Raw genomic sequence first — 24,847 nt, forward strand, 5'->3', positions numbered from 1 at the left:
TAACTCTTCTGCGGAATAAAATATTTGACGTGTGGCCACAGACGTCGAAAATATACCTTTTCGGAATTCAGTCCGTTTTTGTATGTTTGTGCAAGGCTCGCTTTTCGCCAGTTTGTAGGAGACTAGTTCGTTAACGAAATAATTTCGAGTTGTTCGTAAACCGAGCTGTTCGTAACCCGTGGGTTGACTGTAAATCGTATTGGAGGACGCGGATCAATTTTTATAAATTAACATATTACCATTTATTCCCCATCGAACATGTAATACAAATTAGAAACATCTTCACAATTACCTAATTTGTGTGATTTGCAAATACATCCAAGACCATTGGAAAATTATCGTTCAGATCTTTGAGGTACGGTATGTACATCATTATGTACGGGTCGTTACAAATAATTCCGGAACGGGACTGAATAAAAAGCTTTTGCGTAACTCTCATTTGAATATTCGTGTGCATTTATGATTACGGCAAAACTATTAATTGCGATTGGGTGGGACGGACGGAGGAATGGATGGAAACACTTCCCCATTCCGCCATGAAAATTGTATGAATTCTGTTCCAGCTTTCAAAAGGAGAAGCTTTCGTTCGTGACATTTAATGGATGAATACGAGCTGGCGAATGAATCGGATGCGTGCCGCCATGGAATGTTTTATTGCTTGTACATCGGAATTGGGGGGTTGGGGTGGGGAGAAGCCGATATATCGCGGACTGAAGAATTAAATCTCCGCGAAACTGTTCGGATTTCAATCGGAAGAGAGAGATGATAAGATCTCTGACTCTTGAAGGAACTCCAGAAGGAAGGAGAAGTCATTAATTAAGCGCGAATGCGTTTTAGAATATTAGGAGAATAATGGTTTTCACGAAGCGTTATGCAAATTTTACAAGTGGGCAATGAGTTTAATGATTCGCTGATCCCTTTCCTTCAATATCAGTGCTTAAGAAAATTTTTGAATCATCCGTTCGATGCTGTTGGTGATGATTTTTAGCCGAGAACTCTAGCAATCTAGTGCCGATGCGGCGTGCTTTTGCGTGAGGTTTAGTTTTTAACAGGTTAGAGTGGTTGTAATTTTTAATAGGACCGTCTCAGAAAATGATACCTAGATAGACTACCATACTGGGTTGTGCATATTAATAAACCTTACATTGGTATGAGTAACAAGAATGTTTGGAATCCCGTGATTGGCCACAATGAGTGCAGAGGGAAAATACGGAGTGTCCCATAATTTCGTATATAAATACTTTTAAAAAATTCATTAAAATGGAAGGAATTGGAAAATTTGAATGTGGTTCGTGGTTATTCTCACGAAAAAAGTTTTTTTTTTTTGTTTTTTTTGGGTACAGAATTTTTTCTCACATTTTTGTCGATAGAAGACGCTGCACGTAAGAAAATCACAAATTTCACTTTGATCACAATCACAATTCTTCAATTCTATCTGTGTTCGAAACATTCGTGAAAAATGTGAGTCACGGCTGTAGTGAAACTTCAACCATAGTGCTTTATCCTCCAATGGTCAACATAGCAATGAAAATCTTATGTAAGCGTCAGTAACAGGAAAATTCAGAAATGAGCAACGTACACCCTTATATTTTATAGTACTATGATTTACATACTTCCAATGATTAGCTCCCGTGAAGCATCCTCTATCAACGAATTTGAAATAATTTTTTTTTTTTACTGTAAAAAATGAGTGTTTCAAGTGAGTGAGTGACCGTATGAATCAACGAGTGAGTATGTGATTGAGTAACCAAGTGACTAGGTGAGCTACTAACTGAGTGAGTGCTCGTGTGCAATAGCTCACTTACTTGATCACTCATACGGTTACTCGATAAATCATTTGGTCACTCATGCGGTCATTCATATGGTCTCCTATCCACTCGTTCATTCATGCAGTCACTTATGTGGCCACTCACCACTCACTCGATCACTCACTCACTGCCTCACTTGGCTCCGCCCGGGATGAAATGTCAGGGATGAAACGTCCGGGGGCAAAATTGCAAGTGCAATTGCCGCCAAGCACCAAAAGTGCTTGCGCCGAAAATTCCTGGGGACGAAACATTGGAGACCGATTTTTCGGATCCCGTACAACGGAGCACGAAAATTTCTCCGTCTTCAAATACTTTCCACCATTTCGAAAACGCATTTCAACATCGAATATACTGAACATCCACGTGCCACCGAGTGCACGTGCACCACAGGCTGGCCATCTGTGAATAATCCTCAGACTCCTATTTCGTCTATTTTACACAAGTCGAGAAAAGGCACCAATTACTCACATTCTCTCGGAAACTTTCCTCTGCATACTTGATATATCATACTCACCATTAATTTTAATTACAAAACCGAAAACGTGAATCTGATTTTCGATCAATCATTATATACAGACCTAAGTTTTACCAGAGCCAAGTCTGAAACGGCAAAAGAAAGAACCGAAACCAGAATAGCGTGAGCAATAAGTACCGGAAACACAATCGATGTTTTTATATCCTTATAACAAGGCTCGTTGAAAAAGGAGTGACGTCTCATAGAAAAAGAAGAACAAGGAATCAATTTAAGAGTTTACTCATCCAAAGTTAAGACAGCTTTGATTAGTTACCAGAGTGGAACGGGAAGAAAAATAAGTCTTAAGGAAGAGCGGTGAAAAAAAGAAAAGAAAAATGAATGTCTTGACCAATAAGATTTCTCACCAGCTTTGAATACTTTCTTTTCTTTTTTCCTATTGGAGCGGTGATCCGTGAAACTGCACGGACTTTGTGAGGAGGAAGAAGAACGACGACCAGAATGGTCTCGAGTCTTTTTACCCCAGCGGTTCACTCAACTCGAGAGACGTTGGTTGTTGTTTTTAAAGCTCTAAAACTTAACAACGTCTTTTGTGCGTAGGAGTGCGTTTTCTCTCGAGTCTTTATTTTTCTTTATAAAATCTCTCTCTCTTTTGTGTACGAGAGAATGGTCAAGGGTGCGATCCGTCTTGATCCGATGCGCGAATTCAGGAAAATATTCGGCCCGGATTTTTCTCGAACGAGTTAAAGTTGTGTAAGTGTGTGCGTGCGCGTGGATATGGTGACGAGTTTTATTTGGTGTTGTGTCGTTTATTACTGATTGGTTTCGGATATATATTGTTTGGATATAAATTGATTGCAAGTGAGTTGTTTTGTTTGATTTTTTTTCCTTGGTATTTTTATTTATTTATTTATTATATAGTGTAGGTTAAATTAGGCTTTTAGTGGATTTTATTTTATAATGTATGCGTGTGTTTTTTTGTTAGCTTGACATGTTTGAAATTTCACCACGTAAATTTATGCTATGTTCTATGACTGTTGCAAGGTTCGTTTGAATTAGTTTCTGAATCTTTGTATTTTTTTTACTGATCGCGTGACATGCACGACGGTATAATCTACAGATATTGCCAGTATTTATGAAGTTGGAAAGAATATCATATGATTCACCTGACGTGCAGTTTCTATGTGTGGAAGTCATACCACCTGCCAGAAGCGTACGCTGGATCGACATTTGGGGAGGAGCACAAAAGGCTTGGGAGGGGAAGGATGCATGTGCCGTTCCCCCCCCCCCCCGCGTACGCCACTGCTACTTTGCAATCGCGTTCGCATCTTAACTACCCTGATTCATCTCCATCGGCTGAAAGTTGTTTTCAACCTTTGAGACGGGAAGGGGGGGGGGGAACTGAGTCCCATTTAAATAAGTCTCCCCATAAAGAGCAGCCAAACGTTCAAAAGGTACCATATAAAAGCAAAAATTCCGACGTTTGGCCCCTTTCACTTCAAATATGGAAGACAAATGGCAGCACTTCTTGAACACGAAACATGCATAACTCCGACATCATAAATACGTTAGTTCTACACATACACTAGTTTCTAGCATGGATCAATTCGTTAATGTACATCTATATATGAATACTCGCATTGACTGCGAAGTAATCAATAAAATGCACCGGACTTGTGATTTTTTTTTTCTTTCTTTTATCTTGTGATTTCCCCTCTTCCCCGTTCGCAGCACCACAGCCTTTGCTGTACAAAATCCAACACATGGAAGTCTCTTCGATGAACCGACCGTCAGTGGCAGTTCCAAAATTTGACATTTTCCTAGTGCGTGTTGCTTGACCTGCAATCAAATATACAGCTCATGTATGTAGCATAGCATGTAGCGTAGCGTAAATATACATGTAGCATAGCACGCGGATGTAGTCGCACCTTAAAATAAAACATCCCAAGAGTATTTCGTTGTGCTCAGATGGCAAAAAGTCAACCTTCCCAAAAACTTAAGTTCGCATTCCGGAATCTCGTTCGTTAAAATTTTGGAAGGTGGCAAAATTTTGTTTTTCACTTTTAGTTTAAGAGGAAACAACGGAGGCAAACTGTAATAATTCAAAAAACCACAGTATCGCATGCTGGCAAAATATTATATACGAATTTGCCATCGTGAAATTTAAAAAAAAGTGACTTATAACAATATTAAAGTTCATACCTTTCTAGCTGTTCTGCCGTGTTCCAGGCTTCTTTGAAGCAGACGTTTCGTCCACTACTGCGGTGTGTGTGGCCATCTTCAGTGCAGTTTTTCGACAAGCGAGGGGAACGAAACGACCTCTTTGGATGACTGTTTTCCACTGCGACGAGGTTGATTCTTCCGCGTCTCCGGTAAAAGTGTCAGTGGATAACGGTCATCCAAGGAGGTCGTTTCGTTCTCCTCGCTTGTCAAAAACTGCACTGAAGATGTTCACCGCAGTACTGGACGAAACGCCTGCTTCAAAGAAGCTTGGAACACGGCATAAAAGCCCGAAAGGTATGAACTTTCATTATGAACTCCGGCCGTGAAAGCCTGCCTTCCTCTTGACTTATAACCTTTTGCCATCTGAGCACAGATTTACAGAGTGCATACATGGTTGAGTAGTAGTAGTCGTGCAGATGGGAGCACCAGTAAGAACACGAAACAAGTACAATTCTAGCAACATATATAATTCAGATAAGGACCACACATATACAACTCAGAACAATATATTCCGACGAGTGCCGATTCGTTAGAAATTCCGCAGAGGAATGTGTACAAGGTGCATGTCCGGTTAAGTAGTACTAATAATTGTGTGAACTTCTGTTCGATGGATGTGCGTTCCTGATTAGTCTTTTGTTCACGTTGGAATTATGATTAGTAACACCCCCGTTCAATTGCGTTCTAACTTCCAGACCATGGCTCAACAAATAAGAAGAGTCTTCGTTCATTCGCAGTGACTCAGATCAGGCTTTCAATTCAAATGCAACCGTGTTGTTAAGAAAATGCATGGGGGGAACGCCTGTTAATTTATGACTGAGAAAACTCAAATATTCCCTGACCTCGATCGCAAGATTCAAAGTACTGCACGATATAATTATTTCCAAGACTGAAGAGCGTTCGATAACAGCTTCAAAATAATTCAGGTATTTGCGACTGTTCAAACTATTCCAAGCTTTGAATTTGAGATCCATAACCAAACCAGACGTTTCGTACGCATCTGCGCCGACATCTTCAGCAAACGGCGTATAAAATAACAAAAAAAAAAAAAATTCTTTTCCTTTTCCCTCCTCTGCACTTATTTTCGATCCGAAATGAATAACAAACAATTCCAAGTTTTAAGCAATTTGTTCGATGGTATTTTAAACGAAACAAGTATGCATTCTTCAAATAAAGTAAAACGTTGGAAAACTTGCAAGATAAGAAAACAATGTTTTTCTTCATTTCTTTCTTCCCCTTCGTATATAAAAGTATGGCTGGATTCAAATCCTATTTTCCAGGCGGTTAAGCAGCTTTCTTTGTATGTGTGGGTATGCATTCATCGGCGGAGAGCTTTTCTAAGGAAACTATACTTTCAATGTTGTTTTTTTTGGGCCCTCGAGGGACGAATTCTGTAGAAAAAATAACAGAAGAAAATTCGTTTCTTTCTTTCTTTCATCATAATATGGAGACACGATCAACGATCGAGAAATAAAAAGGAAAGCTTATATCTTATTCTGGAGATCGTCAGGCAAATGATACCTCGACCAAAAGAAAAGAAAATAAGAATCTAGTTTTTGGGATCTGTATCTTAATTCTTCTGCGCATCCACCCCCTTGAATGCGTTTCGAATCTTAAGTAAATTTGAAAATCGCGTGCATTTCGAACTCTACAGGGTAAATAACAAACTGTAGATAGTAAAAAAAAAAAGTTAATGCATTTTTTTCTCCCCGTGCTGTTAACATTCAAATGCATCATGTGACAACTTTTTCTTTAAAACCACTCAATTTTTTTTTAAAGAATTAAGTAAATCTATGCTTCTCTTTGATGTCTTGAAAGCATAGTTTCCAATTTTTTGTAGAAATTTTCCACTCCAATGTTTCCTCGGGATTATTTCGCATCTGTTCTAATCGGGATCATGAAAGCCATAGTTACGCGTGAATAACTTCGTAATTCAATGATACTAGTCCAGAATATTATTAGGTTTCAATCTTGTGGAAATTTCAACAGCTTGGGATAGTCGTTGGTAATTGGTTTCGGGATCCAGTATTAATGTGGAATTGTCATGGATCGTGTTACATATGCACGGTTTACAGCATTGGAATGCAATTGAAGAGATATGTTATGGTAAATGGTGAATTATATATATAGATATATATATATACTTTTTGTCTGCCGGCTATGTTGCGTTTAAACTGATGGAAACGATTGTAGAGTGTTTGGTCTTAAGTGATTACAGTAATAGCTATATCGCAATGTAGCTGTACATGAGATCGGATTCAGGCAGGTACGAAATGATAGAAAATTACCTCACGTTCTCTTACTTAAATTCTTACGCAGTTTTTAATTTAAACAAGACGGCAAAATGCATGATCCAGGTTACAGAAAAGAGAATTATGAACCCATAAATCTTACAGCTGTTGGTGTTGTGAATCCATGGGCGAAGAATCCATACGGGGGAGGGTAGGGGGGGGGGAACCCCCATCGTCAAAGGTAAAGCCGGCTGACCTAATGTATTTGCGTATATATGAATTGACATCATCATCATGGCACCCCCCCCCCCCCCCAGCAGTCATCGTGGCGCCCAGACTTTCAAGTCTATCTTCGCCTATGTGTGAACCCATCATTTCTATACCTATCGGTGTTGTAAACATATAAATATACAACTGTCGGTGTCGTGAACCCATGAATCTTATAGTTGTCGATATTGCAAACTCATCATGTCTTTTATGTCTTCACACCCATCATTTCTACAGCTTTCGGTGTTGTACTCATCAGTACAGCTGTCAGTGTTGTGAATCCATCGTTTCTATAACCGTCGGTGTTGTGTATTCATAATATCTACATCTATCATCATTGTGACAGCATTTTTACAGCTTCCGGTTTTGTAGACCCATCAATATTTCGGTTGTAAGTTTTAACCTTTAGATGTTGATCAAATTCACAGAGAATCGCAATAATCTTACATTTCGGCGGGAATCATGCTGAGAGACAGCTCGAGTGGTAAACATAAAACAAAATATTTTGATTTTCAACATTCCTTTAGGTCAAAACTCTTATATCAAGTCCGATTTCGCAAAATGCCGTAGTACAGAAACAAATTTTAAATTGACGATCAAAATAACACAATTTGTCGTGTCGTGTTCAGTTACAGTCATTTCATCAACTATAATCTGCAGCTAATTTGCATTCTTGTTGTTATGAATGAGAATCATTCGAATTCTCGTATAACTCGTAGTAATCGTTTAAATGCAATTCGCATTATTCAATAAGTCAAATCCATATATTATTCAAGCACCCACCATAGAATTAAAAAAACCATTATAGCATGAAAATTTTATCCAGAAATATTTCTCCAGAATTGTTAAAATAGTGAATAATATTCATTGAAAATGAGAATAGATGAGAACATTTTTCCCATCAATCTTTTACAGCTGTCGGTGTTGTGAAACCATCATTCGTACGGTTGTCGTTATTGTGTACCCATCAGTCTTGAAGTTGTCGGTGAACTCATTGAACTCATCAATTCTACTCCATAGGCGTTGGGAATTTATAGTTTGTGCAACGGTCGGTGTTGTGAGCCCATCAATTTATATTGCTTGTCGGTGTTGTGAGCCCATCAATTTCTACTGCTGTCGGTGTTGTGAGCCCATCAATCTGTCGGTGTTACGAAAACATTAGTCTAACCGCTGTCGTTGTTGTGAATACATACTTTCAACAACTGTTGGTGTTGTGAGCCCATCAATCTGTCGGTGTTACGAAAACATTAGTCTAACCGCTGTCGTTGTTGTGAATACATACTTTCAACAACTGTTGGTGTTGTGATAACATCGGCAGCTGTACCATTAGTACAGCTGTCACTGTTGTGAACCCTAGAGCTATCGGTGTTGTGTATCCATCATTTCTTCAGTTGGTATCGTTGTATACGATAACAACTCAGTAACCGTCAGTACAGCGGTTCATCAATCTCACAGCTGTCGGTGTTGTGAGATCATCAATTGCACAACTGTGAGTGTTGTAAACCCATAATTTCTACAGCTATCAATGTTATAAACCGATCAATCTTGTAACTGTTAGTTTTACCATTTGACGCCGATCAAATTTGTAAATCGCAATTTTCTCACATTTCGACGCGAATTTCACTGAGAGATAACTCGTAAATCGAGTAGCAAAATACAAAACGAAATAGTTTGACACTAAACTTTGCTGCGGGTCACAGCTCTCACATTCAGCGGGAAATATTGAAACAAACTCCAAATTTACGATCGAAATAACAATTTATCGTGCTCAGTTACAGTTAGAATAGTTCCATTCCATTACCTAGAATCCACAGATAATTTGCATTCTTACCGTTATGAATGCGAATCATTAGAATTCTCAAATAACTCGTAATAACCGTAAAAATATTATTCGCATATATTCTATAACTTAAATCCATATATTATTCAAACACCATGGAATCTGAAAAAAAAAATATTATAACACGCGAAAATATTTACCGGAAATATCGCTCCTGAATAGTTAAAAGAGGGAGTAATATCCATCAAAAATGATGGTTTCTGAGATGGGAGAATATTTTTTCCATTACGTTTCTCCGATAACATTGACGGAGTAAAATAATAATAATAATAATAATAATTTGAGAACCATTGTAAGGTTTTGAATAGAAATCCACGTTTTTAATGCACCATTTTGAATAGTTAATTAACATTAGAGAAATGCGAGAGAGATTGAAATATTATCTACGACTCTTACTCCAAGAGCAGATGAAAATCCTTTTTATTTGTGTTTCTGGGATGCTTTTTCCGTTTCCTTTTCGATAAATATTTGATTATTTTTTCTGGGAAAGATTCCGGGGATTAAGATTCTTTTTCATCTGATTTTCAATTGAGGTTTTTAAAAGTGTTATGACCTTATAGTTTAGGGGTTTCTCTCCTAAACTATTTAAGAATATTTTATTTCAATTTTAATACTGAGGGATATTATATCCAGTAAAGAAATCCTGAATATTTTAGGAATACTATTTGGATTGAAAATACGTGAAATAAGAATATTGGTATTATCTTTTAAGGCTATATTACCGAGGTTTTTTAAGCCTATTTATTAAAGCTATCTTGTAAACACTCGTTGTTCTGCCTGGTTTTGCGTTGTTCCGATTGATATAATCTAATATTCTCTCCAGAATTCAGAAATACAATATTTGTTTCTGATGTTATAGCATGTGATGTAGGAGAAAAAAAAAGAGATTTAAAAACATATATGTGCCCACTAGAAATAACTGTTGTTCAAAACACTGTTAGATCGGATTTTTGAGCCCAACACAGTTGCCGGTGTTGAGAATACATCAGTCTTACAGCTATCGATGTTGCGAAATCAACTTTTCTACAGCTGACAGTGTTGTGAAATCATCATTTGTATATTGAATAATTGAAGGACCGGACACACCCAGCACCTCCTAGAGATAGAAGGCCTCTGCACTGTTTGCCATAAACGTCATTCAGACTACCTAGCAAGTTTGCCACATTTTGAAACACAGCATCGTATTTCGTTTCTTCTTATTTTGGCGTAGAACCTTCCTGATTGGCTCACAAATGCCGCATAGTGATTGGATGTGGCGCATAGAAATCGCCAATTCTGAGCCCGATCATTTCTTTTTCTCACAACGATGATACTGACACGAGCAGGGAATTTTTTTCCCCGAAATATTCTGAGGGAAAACTTACTGACGTCACAAGCAGAGACCTTCTATATCTAGGAGATGCTGACACACCCCGCTTCCCATCTCAGAGAGATATCGAAGCGTTCCCGGAAATTTATTAATTTATGTGAAAATACCAAACAATATTTCATAAATGATGAGTTTACGACATCGACAGCTTTAAGATTGATAGGCTCACAATACCGGTGGAGTAGAAATGATGAGCGCACAATAGCGATGAAGTAGAAGTAATGAGTTCACAACACCGAAAGCTTTAAGACTGATGGGTACACAACGCCGATAATTTGTACAAATGATGGATTGGTATATTCTATATACATTGGATAAATTCAATTCCAGATTCTATCATATACAAGACAAGATTATTGTGTGACTATCTACATAAGGACATGGTACTGTTTAACTGTAGATGTTGTGATCACAATTTTTATTCCAGATTCCTTATTGCGTATATATATATATATATATATATATATATATATATATATATATATATACTTTATATACAGTTAAACAGTACCATGTCCTTATGTAGGTAGTCACACAATAATCTTGTCTTGTATATGATAGAATCTGGAATTGAATTTATCCAATCTATATAGAATATACCAATCCATCATTTGTACAAATTATCGGTGTGTGTACCCATCAGTCTTAAAGCTTTCGGTGTTGTGAACTCATTACTTCTACTTCATCGCTATTGTGCGCTCATTATTTCTACTCCACCGGTATTGTGAGCCTATCAATCTTAAAGCTGTCGATGTCGTAAACTCATCATTTCTAAAGCCATCGGGGTTGTGAGCTCATCGATTTTACAACCATCGGGGTTGCGAAATCATCAATGTTAGAGCTAGTGGTGTGGTAACCCTCAATCTCGAAGCTGTCGGTGTTGTGTATCCATCAGTCTTAAAGTTGTCGGTGCTTTGAACTCATCATTTCTGCAACTTTCGATGTTATGAGCTCATAAATGTCTTACAACTACTTCACCAAACACCACCTCTGGCCATATCGTCATATTGCAATTTACTGCCATTAATGTGTTGAATTTGGCCTTCGTTTGGACCACCTGTCGGTGGTCTCCTCAAGCTCATTAGAAAAATATATGCATTCTCTCCTGGGTTTGAACCTGGGACCTTGACGGCAATCTTCGCGGTGGTAGACAAGCATCTTAGAACTGTCACGCCACAATTATACAACCGCCATTGTTTTGAAGCCACCGTTTTGTGCATCTACTAGTGTTGTGAACCCATCATTTGCATAACTATCGATTTTGTGAGCCCATCAATATTACGACCATCCCTGTTTCGTTTCGTTGAAATCTAGTCACCCTCTATCCAAAAAAAAAATCAAATCGATATTTTGCGTATTCATGCTGCAAATTACCATAATTTCATTCAGAAAAATTGGATCGCAAAAACGACGGAAAATACGTCGATAAAATTACTAATTATCAGTCAGCAATAAATTATCAACTATCGATAAAATTACTAACTTATAGGCGAATTTAATCAAAAATTAACAATGTGCGGGAAATAAAGCTACAGAAAATCTGTAGCGAATCTCAAAGCAATGAACATATAGAAATATGTGCGATAAATATTAATTATTTTTTTAATTATCACAAAAATTTTATGTAAATTTACCGTCATCCACGATTTTTCAATTTAGATTACGGATTTCTGGAAAGTTCATTGAAAAAAAGGGGAATTTTTTTCATACAGTAAAACCTGCCTTTAACGGAGAATCGCAAGAGGCCAAATTTTTTTTCGTTGGAGACAGGTTTCCGCCTCCATGTTCAAGGTTCTGTTTCTTTTGAAAAGAAGGTGAGGCGCCGGGATTACACTTTGAATGCCCAATCGCTACTTTTGCAATATTTCAACGATAGAATAATACAATGATATAAAACCATTTCTAGCGACTATTGAAGACACCCGTAGATACTCAATACACCTGACTCCAAAGATGAGACTCACAGTTGTGACATAACAACTTTGGTTCAATTAACAACAACGGAACATTATTCGTTTAACGTAGCAACACGTAAATTGTAGCAACGTAACGCCAGCGCGCGTACAGGTAAGTGACAAGTTGAAAGTAAGCAAGCAAGTAGTCGATCGCATCTCGCTACTTTGATACAGTGCAGGTTGAATGACGTCACGCTCCTTGGCTTCATTTGCATGTTACGTACGCCGCTATAAAGTTTGATAAAAGATCTTTTACAGAACTTGAAAGATAAAAAAAAACAACCAATAAATCCTATTGGTTGCATTACAACCGAATTCCGTTTCTTCCTCAACGAAATTTGGAGATGCGTACTGGAGAACACTGATACATTTTGTCCGGAAAAGGGCACTCCAAATTTTAAAATTGAATTTCTTAAAAACAATGAAAGATAAACCATTCTTCAGCCTGCAAAATTTCAATTGACGGGTCTGACGAAGTTATGCAGTTGCATGTTTCAACAATAGATGGAACTACAGTTATCGAACTTTTTATAGTTGTCGGACGCAGATTAATGTATCCGGTATAAGCACAAACACTCTCAAATGTGTTTTTCGGAATCAAAATTTCCGTTTTTCTAAGAAATTCGAAAAATGTAGAGCTTGGCTTGCTGTACAAATCTGGTTATTAATCCCTAGATCAATAACCCAATGTGGGTAATATTAAGCTCTAAGTAGTTTAAAAATATAAAACATATACAACCATGGCGAAAATCGCACTACTAGTCCAGGATGGCTAAGAAATGACTCAGGGGTATGCACTGTTTGCCAATTTCAGTCGGAACCCACAGGCCACTATGTCATATTTAGGATTTAGGATTTGATAGCGTTTGCAAAGCTTTTGTGAGTTTCTTACTTAGTTGTAAGAAATTATCTGATTAATTAAAAGTATACAGGGTGATTCAGAAAAGATGGAAAAAACTTTAACAGGTGATATCGTACACACCAATACAAACAATTGCCATCCAAGAATGCATGGTCTAGCATGAAACGCAAACGGCCGCTCCGAAAACGTTAAAACGGCATTCCTGTTGAAATTTATCAGAAGAAAAAGAGCGCCATGCGTGAAAATGTAACCTGGGGAAAAAGAAATCGTATGCAAATCTGCGTCATAGTGAATAAAAGTCACGGATGCCAGCCCCGTGAAGTTATTCCAGCGTGCAACCGTTCTAACAGTTGTAACGTACGGGATAATGGCGCACTTGAAAAAACAGACATGCATTTCATCTATACAGCTACAAACGGAAGTGCCACAGCGGCAGCACGAATGTACGGTGAGCGTGTTCTCCACAGGCGGTTGCCCAATCCGAAAGCATTTGCGCGCTTACATCGGGAAATGCAATCTGTGGGAAACGGGATCCTTTCTTGCTTCCCGGTCTGATGCAGGTTTTTATTCCTTTTTATTCACCGTGACGCAGAATTTCATACGGTTTATTCTTCTTCCCCAGGTTACATTTTTGCATGCATTGTGTTCTTTTTCTTCCGATAAATTTCAACAGTAATGCCGTTTTAACGTTTGCGGAGCGGCCGTTACGCTCCGTAAACGGCATTCAACGGCATTCAACCTGGCGCGTTTGCGTTTCATGTTAGACCATGCATACTTTGATGACAATTGTGTGATTGTCATCAAATCACACAATATATTGTATTGGTGTGAACCTCTCTTAAAGTTTTTCCCATCCTTTCTGAATCCCCCTGTATTTTTCTTTCCGTTTCCGCGTTAGACAGGTTCCGTTTAGTCCAGGCTTTCTCAAAATGTATTAAGGCATTGAAATCACGTCACGAAGACTTTTCCCTTTTAAAGACCGGTTTTACTGCTTTAAAAAATGTCGGAAGGTGACATATATATATATATATACGGGGAAAATACAGAAATATCCTGTAAAATACGGTCATAAGGACATCCTTTTATCAATCAATGTATCTCCAATTAGCATAAGAAATCGGATATCGTTTTTAAATTTTATTATGCAATAACATATGAACATTCTTCAGGTTTCTTTCAACCATTACAGTAAATATTCATGGTTTTATATACCCTCGGAACAGTACGGACAAGAGGAAACATCAATTACGAGAAAATAATCGAATTTTGGGAATGAAAAAGTATAATGGAAGTTACCATATAGAATCTTCTACATTTTTTTTTTTCAAGACATTCATTAAAGTATATAGAGAAGACATGATATAATGATCTTCTCAAGCAAAAAACGAAAGAGAAAATAATCTCGTTTGTCCTTTAGAAGAGCAGAAATCTCTGTTTTTCCAGGAAAAAAAAAATCCTCTTTTTCCTATTCGACGGAAACTTTTAAAAATAACTTTTGATATTTTCTTTTTTAAGTCGGTGAATGGTTTCCAGGGAAAACGAAATTCATTGGGGGGGAAAAAACCGATTTTTTTTTTTTTAGGAACAGGAAATTGCGATTCCTCGTCAAAAATCCCAAAATAGAACCCGAAATTTTTGTTTACGGGATAGGATCCTTTATATTCTTTTCGAGTATTTACTCATGATGAGTGAGATGAAATGTGTGAAATTTTTTTGTGAATAATGATTATGTATTCTTTAATGTATTTGGGATCAAGTAAGTAACGATGGTTTATTTAATAAGTGTTATGGTTTACTTATTTTTAGCGATTGATTGATATCTTCTTTATTTTGATCTATGAAACGTAGATTTTGCTTTAAATTTTGTTGGTTTATAGATTATCCTGTAAGTGACTGTTTGCCTTCGAATGACGAGTTTCGTCAAAATTGTCAAATCTTTCTTATTTGTTCATTTGAATGCGTAGTTATTCTAGAATACAAAACTGTTTAATTTTTTGTCTCTATAATTACTAGATTATTGCTAGTTAAGCAAGTTTAATTTAATGATTGATCTAACAAGGAAAGGGTCCCAAGGTGTCGTCCTGAAAAAAATTAAGTGCATTTAACGCCCCCAGAAACACGTAACATCAAGAAAACAAGCGGTGGAATGTAATTATTAAAGCAAAAAATTATTTAAAATGACAACCGTCGGCTACTAATTGCCAGTCGCGCTTCTTGGTGATATTTATAAAAAAAAAACTTTTCACTTTCTTTTTCCTCTCCAGCTTTTCCTCTTTTCTAAAATAAAAAAAAACTAGTTACATTACATTCCTCTTTCTTTGTCTGTGCTGTACCAACACCTTCTATAGCAGAAAATCTCCACGCGAAGCTTTGACGTCACTGAAGTCATCCATTTCACCTGCAGCTATTGGATATAGTAGTCCGACGTATGCGAAAACTTTGTTTTTTTTGCAGTGTAACCAATGACTATAGTAGGTGAAATGGACGACTTCAGTGACGTCACGAGCTTCGCGTGGATGCTTTCTGCTGTAGAAGGTGTTGGCTGTACTTTATCATGTATTGTTTGATGACGTTACTCTAACACTCTAGGGATGCGGGATTTTAAATTCATTGTTGGCGTCTCATCATAAAACACTGGCGTTCAAAATATTAATATTTGCAATTTCTTTTGTAACCCTTAATAATTCTTCCGCCGGAATTTGTTTTATATTTTTGCGCATATTTAAATGAGTAGAATTAGTGGTAATTATATTTCAAAACTGAAGACGCACCTTGGGACCCTTTACTTGTTAGTTTAATAATGAAATCTTTTGAATGCGTTTTCTAAAGATTTGTCTTTTTTACTTCACGAAAAACTTAATTTCTCAAGCAATTTTTCAAAATATCTGAATCTTTCCCGCAGTTTAAACAGCTCTGGCTGTGGAATGAAATAAAACCTAAGAAATATGTCTGAACTTTTCATTTACACATATATAGCAGTATAAAAGTTTTTTCATTATAGTCTGAAAATTTCCATTAATTACAAAGAACAATATCATAGTGGTTTTTAGTGTAGAATATCTAGCAGAATTTTTGAATGTTTTTTTGTTTTCAGGTAATTTTACACATAAAATTGGCAATATAAATTATTTTTTCCAAAAATATTCAGAACTAACATTTATTTTCTTAATTTTATAACATATTCAAACCAAATTCACACTAGTTCTATCCAAAATAGGCTTTGGAAAAAAAGTACCCTAAGGCAGGCAGGACTTGAATTTGAACGAATTGTGCTTTGAGACAAAAAAATCAATGTCATGATTAGAGAGTCAAGTCTGTTCATTCGTTGATATTAGAGCAAAATGATCCAAAAGACGTTTAATAAAATAAATAATTAAAAAATTAAATTATTATCAAAAAATTTTCTCAATGCAAGTAAAAGAGCAATTTTCTGAAATGTTACAACATGACAGAGCAAAAAAAAAGAAATTTCGCTCATAACAAGAAGTTCGTTTTATAACGACAATTTTATTCGTGATTGTGAACTGGATTTATAACGGACTTGTAATATACTAAAACCTCACTACAACGACACTCGATACAACGATAAACCCCGTCTACAACGATAGTTTTTCGGAATTGCCTAGTCTAATGCCAATCTCCTCTCGATGCAACGACATCCTTTACTACGATAAATTCTTCTATAACGTTTTTTTTCCCTTTCTTTGAGGAGATTTCGAAACTGCTATAACAATATGCAGTACTTCGCGAAATATCCACCTTCTTCAATATATTTTTAAATTTCTCTCTCACCAGTTTTTGTTTTTCCGAAGCACTATCTACCCTTTGAAGGTGTTAACGAGGTTGCCGTGAACCTACTTTCCATGCAAAAGAGTTGTTGGTGAACTACTTCATGGAGTGAAACAACCAACTGGGCTTTATTCATCAACTGATCAATTACAATTTTTTTGTTGTGAATAAACACTAATAAATGAATTTTATGGTGGTACTGACAGTGCTAATTCAGAAGAGATGCTAATAACAGCGAAAATTTGGCAACGCCAGGTAATAATGTGCATGTGCTACCTCTCGATTTAACGATAACTTCTCTACAACGCTACTTTTTCTTGGTCCGCAGAGTATCGTTTTATCGAGGGGGTTTAACTGTAATTAACAGTTAGTAGACCGTTAACTGGAATAAAAAAAGAAGCGGTCCTCTTGTTCTCGAATTTCTTTGATGGTCCTGATTCCTGGACAGGAAGAGAGAATGGAATACCGCTGTCGTTGGTGAATTGCTTCATCACTCTTCCGGGCTAAGCCCATCGGCCAGGCCATTCCCATGGGGCCCGCTGCTCGAGTGGCCTTTTCTTTTGTCCAGCTGAAGCTTATGTTGCTGTTTAGATGAGATGATCCGGTGCTGTGCGTGTTTGTGTTCATCCATTATTGACTAAGTTCTAGCAGAATTTATCTTTCTTTGGGCTGGAAAACAAAAATCTTGCTGAGCCGCATCTAATGTTCATGGAAGAACTCTTCTAGAAAATGGTGAAATTTCGGAAAATGTGATTTAATTTGTTGTTTTTTGGAGTTAGATTCAATCAATTCAGATATTAAGGTGAGTAACTTATTTGATCATTATTTTTTCCCTTTATCACAGGGGGTGTTTCATATATAGACCACGGGCCACATGTTGCCCACGAAGCTTTTTGCAGTAGCCCGCCGACGAAAAAGCTTATACATGTATAAGGAGTTATTAAACATCGATGGGTGGGGGAAGGGACGTTTGAACAATGCTTACGTCATCAACCACCCTTTATAAAAACTATAAAATATTCTCAATGACAGCTTTACGGGGAATGCCAAAAACAAGAAAACCTTTTTCTAGTTTGTGGGCACCTGAACTAACATCCCACCCCCGTACCGTCTATGGTCCTGTCTGATGCGGACGGGATACAACCATCTTGCCATGAATTCTTTTAAAAGAGAAATTTTGAGTTTTTAGAATTCAAATAGCATTGCGATTAACAGAAATTGATTATAATAGAAAACTCAGCTTCTTTCGATATTTTAATTATATATATATATATATATATATATATATATATATATATATATATATATATATATACGGGGTGATTATAAAAAAACTATCCCGACATATGGGCCCCTAACTATCATACCATTCACAGAAACTGAATGAAATTTTGGCATAAGGTATTTTGAGGTATGCGCTCAAGAATGATATGGAAAACAACAGTGTCACTCTAACAGTTACGGTTACAGTGTGAAAATATCGAAAATATCAAATGGCAACACCAAGTTTTTTGTATTGGAATGCGATCTCCATACTGAAAAACACTAAATAGCGTTGGAATGGCACCTGTAGCACGAAAATCCCCGGAGCTAGGCAAGGAAAAAGTAAAAAGGACTTTGCCGTGCACCAGAGCATTAATGTTCGTTTCATTCGTCACACCGAGATCCCAGCCCGATTAGTCCTCCACAAGGTCATGTGGAAAATTTGTGAAACACAATAAAATGCTTTATTTTATGCTGCTTCTCTGTCCTTATTGGTTGTCCTCACTTTTAGCCTATCTACCGCCGGCGATTTTCACGCTACAGTTGCCGTTCGAACGCTATTTAGGGTTTCTCACAATGGAGATCACATTCCAATACAAAAAACTTGGTGTTGCCATTTGATATTTTCGAAATTTTCTCACTGTAACCGTAACTGTTAGAGTGACACTGTTGTTTTCCATATCATTCTTGAGCGCATACCTCAAAATACCTTATGCCGAAATTTCATTCAGTTTCTGTGAATGGTATGATAGTTAGGGGCCCATATGTCGGGATAGTTTTTTTATAATCACCCTGTATATATATTTTGCATCAAAATTGTGATTGTCTTGGGGGGCATAAGGGCTTCGTACCCCTCCCCCCCGTATGTCTCTGATCCCAATACACGTTATGACTGGGGTAGAGCTGACGAAGTTTTGCTGACAAGGGGGAGAGGGTGGGGTCAAAGTTATGCTGACTTTTTCTGACATGGGGGTCAAAAAATGACTAAAAATCTTCTGGCGTAATACTTAAATGGCCCCTAATTAAAAAATTTATGGAAACGTTGAAAAAAAACAAAAACAGCAATGAAAAAAATTTATTCCAGAATTGTGGAAAAAGTAATTTCAAATTTGTTTGTAGAAAAAAAAATTTAAGACTAATGAGAGAATTAATTTCTCAGAATTGATGAGAAATTCATATTTAAAGAAAAAAAATCTCAGAACGAGTAAAGTTCTCAAATAATAACGGTGCCCCTGTTTTACTTGGAGCCCTGGACCCAAGTCAAACAGGAATTCGAAACTAGGGCAGGTGTTGTTTTGAGGGTTGCGCAAACGGGATCGTTGTCCTGAGAAAAAACAGGACTAACAAATTACTGATGACAATTATTATTTCTGAATTTCTATAAATTCTAGAATTATAGACTCACCCGTTGAGACGCCACTGTGTGAATCTAGATAACGGAATATGACTCACAGGCCCTCGGCTGTTATGGAAAATGTGTTTTTGGCACACAATGTCTGAAAGGTCAGCGACTCACGTGAAAGGGCTCACGGATCACGTGTGTCCATGGAGAGGTCTCAAAGGATCCTTGTGAGCTTGGATGAGTGAATAATTTCTTATTGTTTATGCGTTATTTTTAATACTAAATATAAAAATTTTGTAAAGAGCTCCGTCATTTGAATGACAGGAGGTTTGTGGAGGGGGGGGGGGCACGCACCCGTCAACTCCAACATATATATAATTACCCTAACCAATACCTCGTCAAGCACGCTGATAAGAGGTTTTCACAATTTTGGTAGACGGCAGATCGCTACAAGCGGTATTTTTTGGATGGAAGTACGGCCTTGGAAGTAGAAAACAATTTAGATATTGTTAATTAGAAAGAATAAAAACATAAACATGCAGTCGGATGAATGCTACCATCAGAATAGTACAATACACACAGACCAGCCCTACGGGCCGCCTGTCAGCATACACACTAGCCAAGTAGGCCCATGAAGAACGAAACAGAAAGATCAACATTTTGACTATAAATTATTTTAACTTGAGTGACAAACACAAAAACAATTACTTCAATGTGCAAAAGAAATTTTTAGTTCGAACAAATGTTTGTGTTGCATTTAGTGGGAAATAATTGTATATTGTGATATATAGAAAACATTTACATCTTTCGTATTTATACCGAAAGAGGACGCTGTAATCGAAATTGACTCGAAATGCGAAACTACGGCACGTGATGTTTTGAGGGTTGTGCAAACGCTGGGGTTACCCTGAAAAAAAAAAAGTTCTAGCAAATTACTTAGTAACCGAAACGGTGACCCAGACTATATTCCGAGGAATTTCTAACCGATAGGTCACTGCCTGGAGTAAATCAAACAAAAAGAAAAAGTACAGGGGCAGAAAGTGCCAAAAGGTTTGTGATAAAACCAAAATATCGGTACATGTATTTATTATTAAATAGAATATTTTCTTCCGCTGATTCTGAATTATCATGAATTATGGGAATTATTTCTTTCAGTGATTCGGAATTTTCATTGATGCTAGAATTATTTCTTTCAATCATTTTTAATTCATCAATTCTAAAATACTTTCATTAGTTTCAGATTTTATATATTGTTTCTCTCATTAGTTCAAAATTACTTTCAGTGCTGAATTTTCATCAATTTTTTGTGTCACTATACATTTAATTGTATTTTTAAAAATTTTTGTGTGTGGATATTTCTCAGCATTACAGTATATGCTGAAATAAAATAGATACAGATTCTCCTCCCCCATAAAATAGCTAAAATCAGGGCAAACAGGGTCCTAAACCTTTCTGGTGTCCTGAAATTGTTGACACGCACCTGTTCTCGCACGGAGTAAGAATAATATCTATATATCTAATTATATCTTTAGTCTGTGTTCTCGCGTCTGTTAAGAGCGACCCTGCTTTGCTGCGAACCCTGCCATGCCCGTACTCGGTTCTCTGGTTTCTGTGCGATGATGAAAATCCATTCCGGTAGTCCTTGGAGAACTCATATTGAAAGAGCAAGATCCTTAAACATTCATTTGGTATTTCTAAAGTGAAATTTAACCAATTTTAAAGCGTTAAAGACTTTTTTCTGAGAGAAAACATGCGATAACACTCACATCTAAGCATGTTGACTAATATCTCAACACGATTTTCTTTTTTTTCTTTTCATTATCAACTATAAACACATCATAAATTTTTCGACATCGTTTCAAGATTAATCCTGTCCAAAGGGATTTATAGAACGTGGTAGTGAAAACTCAAAATTTCCCGTCATAATTTATTATAAATTCTAAAAAATCTACTTGGAAATTTCCCTCAAAAATGAATCTTCGTAATTTCCGAGAAACACACAGACGCGATTGCTATTTAAAACTTTTTTCTCGGATGTTCTAAACGACGCTTTGGACTCCCCCTGTCGCAGAAAACGCCATGCCTGTCATATTCAGATAATTATAGAGAAGATATTTTCGAAATTAAATGGGGGTTCATATATAAAATCCCAGGAAAAATCCTTATACGATATTGTATTAAATCCTGTTTGAGTATCCACCATTTTTTGAAGTCTCTTGAGAGAGTATTTAAATTAGAGACGCGCTTGCAACGAAGCCATTAGAAACGGTGTAACCAATAAATAAGCAAAAACACAAGTCTCTCTACTGATTAAATTTGGATTTTTCGATTATAATATATTCATAACTTTGAATGGGAATGAAAATTATATCGTAAAGAAGAGATGGTAATTATTAACGAGGATGAATAATTAAACGATCAGTTTATTCAAATATTTAAAGATACTATGCGAATTTGAATTTCCAGCGTTCATAAATACAAACTAAACACAAAAAAACCTCATCTATCTACTCCGGGGGGGTCTCTAACCTTTCAGACATGGAGGGCCGAATTGAAACTTCCCACAAAGACCAACCCGGACCCCGAGTTAAACCAGGGACAAAAATTAATTGAACACATTTACTTCTTTTATATCAATTTTGATTAGTTTTGAAATTATTATTTTTTTACTAATTTTGAAAAAAAAAAAGTTTTCGATTAATTACCGATCAAATTAATTAATTCTGAGATTAGTTTTAATCTGAAATCACTTTAAACCCTTCTGTAATTATTTATTATTTCGATGTAGTTCTGAAACTATTTTCCGTCTCAGTGTATCGGGAATCATTTCTTTCAATAATTATTGAATTACTTTATATTGATTGCAAAAAATAAATCAATGAGACAATGTTGCGAATATAAAACAATTTCGACCATTTTCCCTAAAAATGATCGGCGAGTCACGACAAGAAGCTTCCGAGGGCCAAATGTGGCCAGCGGACCATGCGTTGAAGACGCATTCACTCAGACGTAGGCAACCACAGCAACAGGTCCACTACAAAAGAAAGGATGTGCGGATGATAAAAAAAAAATTGAATCTAATAACATGAAAGCTTTTATTTTTGAAAATAGCCGACGGGCGTCGATATCGTTCAAAATATCTCCGACTTGGCGAGTTTAAGTATAAAATGTCACGTTAATCCCTTTACTTCTGCGTTTTTGGCAACAAATTTGCCAAAAACGCTGTGGTTGAAGTACCAGCGATATTTCACAGAAAATTTAGGAAATAAAGGAAGAGGGAGAAAAGATGAGTGGAGTAGATTTCACTTTTATCAACCGCATCTATCGCCCTTTCCCAGTGTACGAGTATATGTATAATGCTGGATTTTTTTTGTTACTTGTCAACACCCGTATTCTCTCTCATCTGATATAGTCTTTCCCAGAAAACTGATTTGCATATCGTTTGCGCTAAGGGGCCATTCAAGTATTACGTAAGCAGATTTTCAGCCATTTTTGACCCCCCCTCCCCCCCTTGTCAGCAAAAGTCAGCAAAACACTGACCCCCCTCCCCTCCTGCCAACAAAATTTCGTCAGCAGCTTAGAATATTTCATATCTTCAAAGAGGGGTGGTTGATGACGTAAGCAACCTTCAAATCCCACACCCCTTGTCATCAAAAGTCAGCAAATCCGAAACCCCCCTCCCCCCCTCGATGCTGACGTAATACTTGAATAACCCCTAAAGGAAAGAGTGAAAGAGAGAAAATAAATAAATAATGCCTAGGTAACCAGGGGGATAAAACTGAATTCCCTTCATGTAATTAGAATTAGAATTCATTGAAATACCAGGCTGCCACATCCAGAATCTCTTGACGAATTTGTGACGTCAGTATTTTCGCTATAGCCAATAGCTGTTCCCAATGCAGCCTTTTTTTAAGTGATTCGACGTCAGAACAGAGTTTTGCCGCCATAAGGCAGGGTATACACTGGCGCCGTGCTGCAAGCGATGGTTAAAAAACATGAAATTCACGTTTTGAATCAATCCGCGTGGAGTTGCATGCTGCCATCACCAGGTGCTTGTTTTTTTTCCAGCTATTTTTCAGTCATCACTTGGAGTGGTCACACCCTTGGTTTTCGCGCAAAGATGAAGGAAGATGAGTCCGCTTCTTTTAAAAAAAATTCAACGAAACATCACGATGATGAGAGAGAAAGAAGAGTTTCCTCAACTTACTGTATGACGAGATATCTCGCCCTCGTAAAAGAAGCAGTTAAGGCGAATAAGAACTCTTATTCGATGCTTCATTGAGAAGTTCGAATATATATATAACATATACTTTATGGTAAAACTCATTCTCGTAAAATCTCACCTCACCGTGTCATGAATATACGTTGTTTGCTCTTTGATATTCATTTTCAAATGCAAACAGACATGACTCTAGGGTCCCTTTTCCTCCACCTGAAAATTTGCTACGTCAGTAAATGTCAGTAGACGGATATATATATATACATGCACAGAAAATAGTAAAACTAGAGAGCAGCAGCTGTGCGTAGAAAACATCGATAACGACTTCACGAATGTATGCATTATAATATCAAACGTGAGAATGGGAAAACTGTCATCATTTGTTTGTATTGCTTTTTTTTCTACCGTGATACCGTGGGAAGTTTACTCTGCTTCCTGCAATGCCATCTACTGGTTTTGCTCTAATAAGATAGTTCCCGAGCTACGAACACTTTCCGTTCCATGCATCCACCATCCGGTGATTTGGAACTCTGTGTTGGTCTACACCCTTTTTGTTACTTGCTGAACAGTGAGATTATTTGCTTGAGTGGCGCAGTGGTAAGATGTTCGTCTTCCACTATGAAAGTTTCCTTCACAGTTCGAATCCGGCCAAAGAACATCAGGTAAAATTCTCTGACTAACGAGCCTGGAGTGACCACCGATAGATGGCGCATTCATTTCCCACCCAACTCTACTGTTTCGAAATTGCCGTATGGTGATATATGGCCAGAGTTGGCCATATATTTAGTGTGTGTTAAAGTAGTGTGAAATTAATTGGAAAATTTTACTGACACCGGCATGAATGGAAGAAATAATTTACGAATCTGCGGGAAAAAAAGCATTGGAAAGAAAATTTCCTTTCCTTTTGACTTATATTTTATGTTTATTCTTATTATATTTCATACTCTACTATTACGTGAAACGGCATGTTGCCGGGACCCCTGCTGCCTCCTATCGAACAAAAATAAAACTATCCGCACAAATTCTCAAGAAAAGCTGGTTATCGGTTTTAAACCGGTACTCAGCTTAAAAACGAAAAAAAACATTTGGTATAATATCCAGTATTATTTATTTTTATGCTATGCATACTGGTTTCAATTTTATGCACCATTCTGCGGAATGCAAGAATTTTTTGCCGAGATCTGCCCTCAGGGTTATTACAACGGCATTT

The 24,847-nt window shown here is 37.0% G+C and overlaps 1 protein-coding gene across 3 annotated transcripts in view; it reads left to right on the forward strand.

Moving 5' to 3' along the window:
• LOC149088113 (uncharacterized) overlaps positions 1-24,847 on the forward strand; it is a 156,602-nt gene that overhangs the window by 28,312 nt on the left and 103,443 nt on the right. The window contains exon 1 of one of the 3 annotated variants that reach the window (XM_089244543.1): positions 2,820-3,141. The exons of the other annotated variants lie outside the window; for them this stretch is intronic. The gene's annotated coding sequence lies outside the window, so the exon portion shown is untranslated. Of the gene's footprint in view, positions 1-2,819; positions 3,142-24,847 lie in introns of those variants that run through there. 3 annotated transcript variants of the gene reach the window in all.

This window comes from Pholcus phalangioides, unplaced genomic scaffold (assembly GCF_987345545.1).
Source record: "Pholcus phalangioides strain wild (caught in Gottingen) unplaced genomic scaffold, Ppha-v1.0 ptg000003l_1, whole genome shotgun sequence".
Classification (NCBI taxonomy): Eukaryota; Metazoa; Arthropoda; class Arachnida; order Araneae; family Pholcidae; genus Pholcus; species Pholcus phalangioides.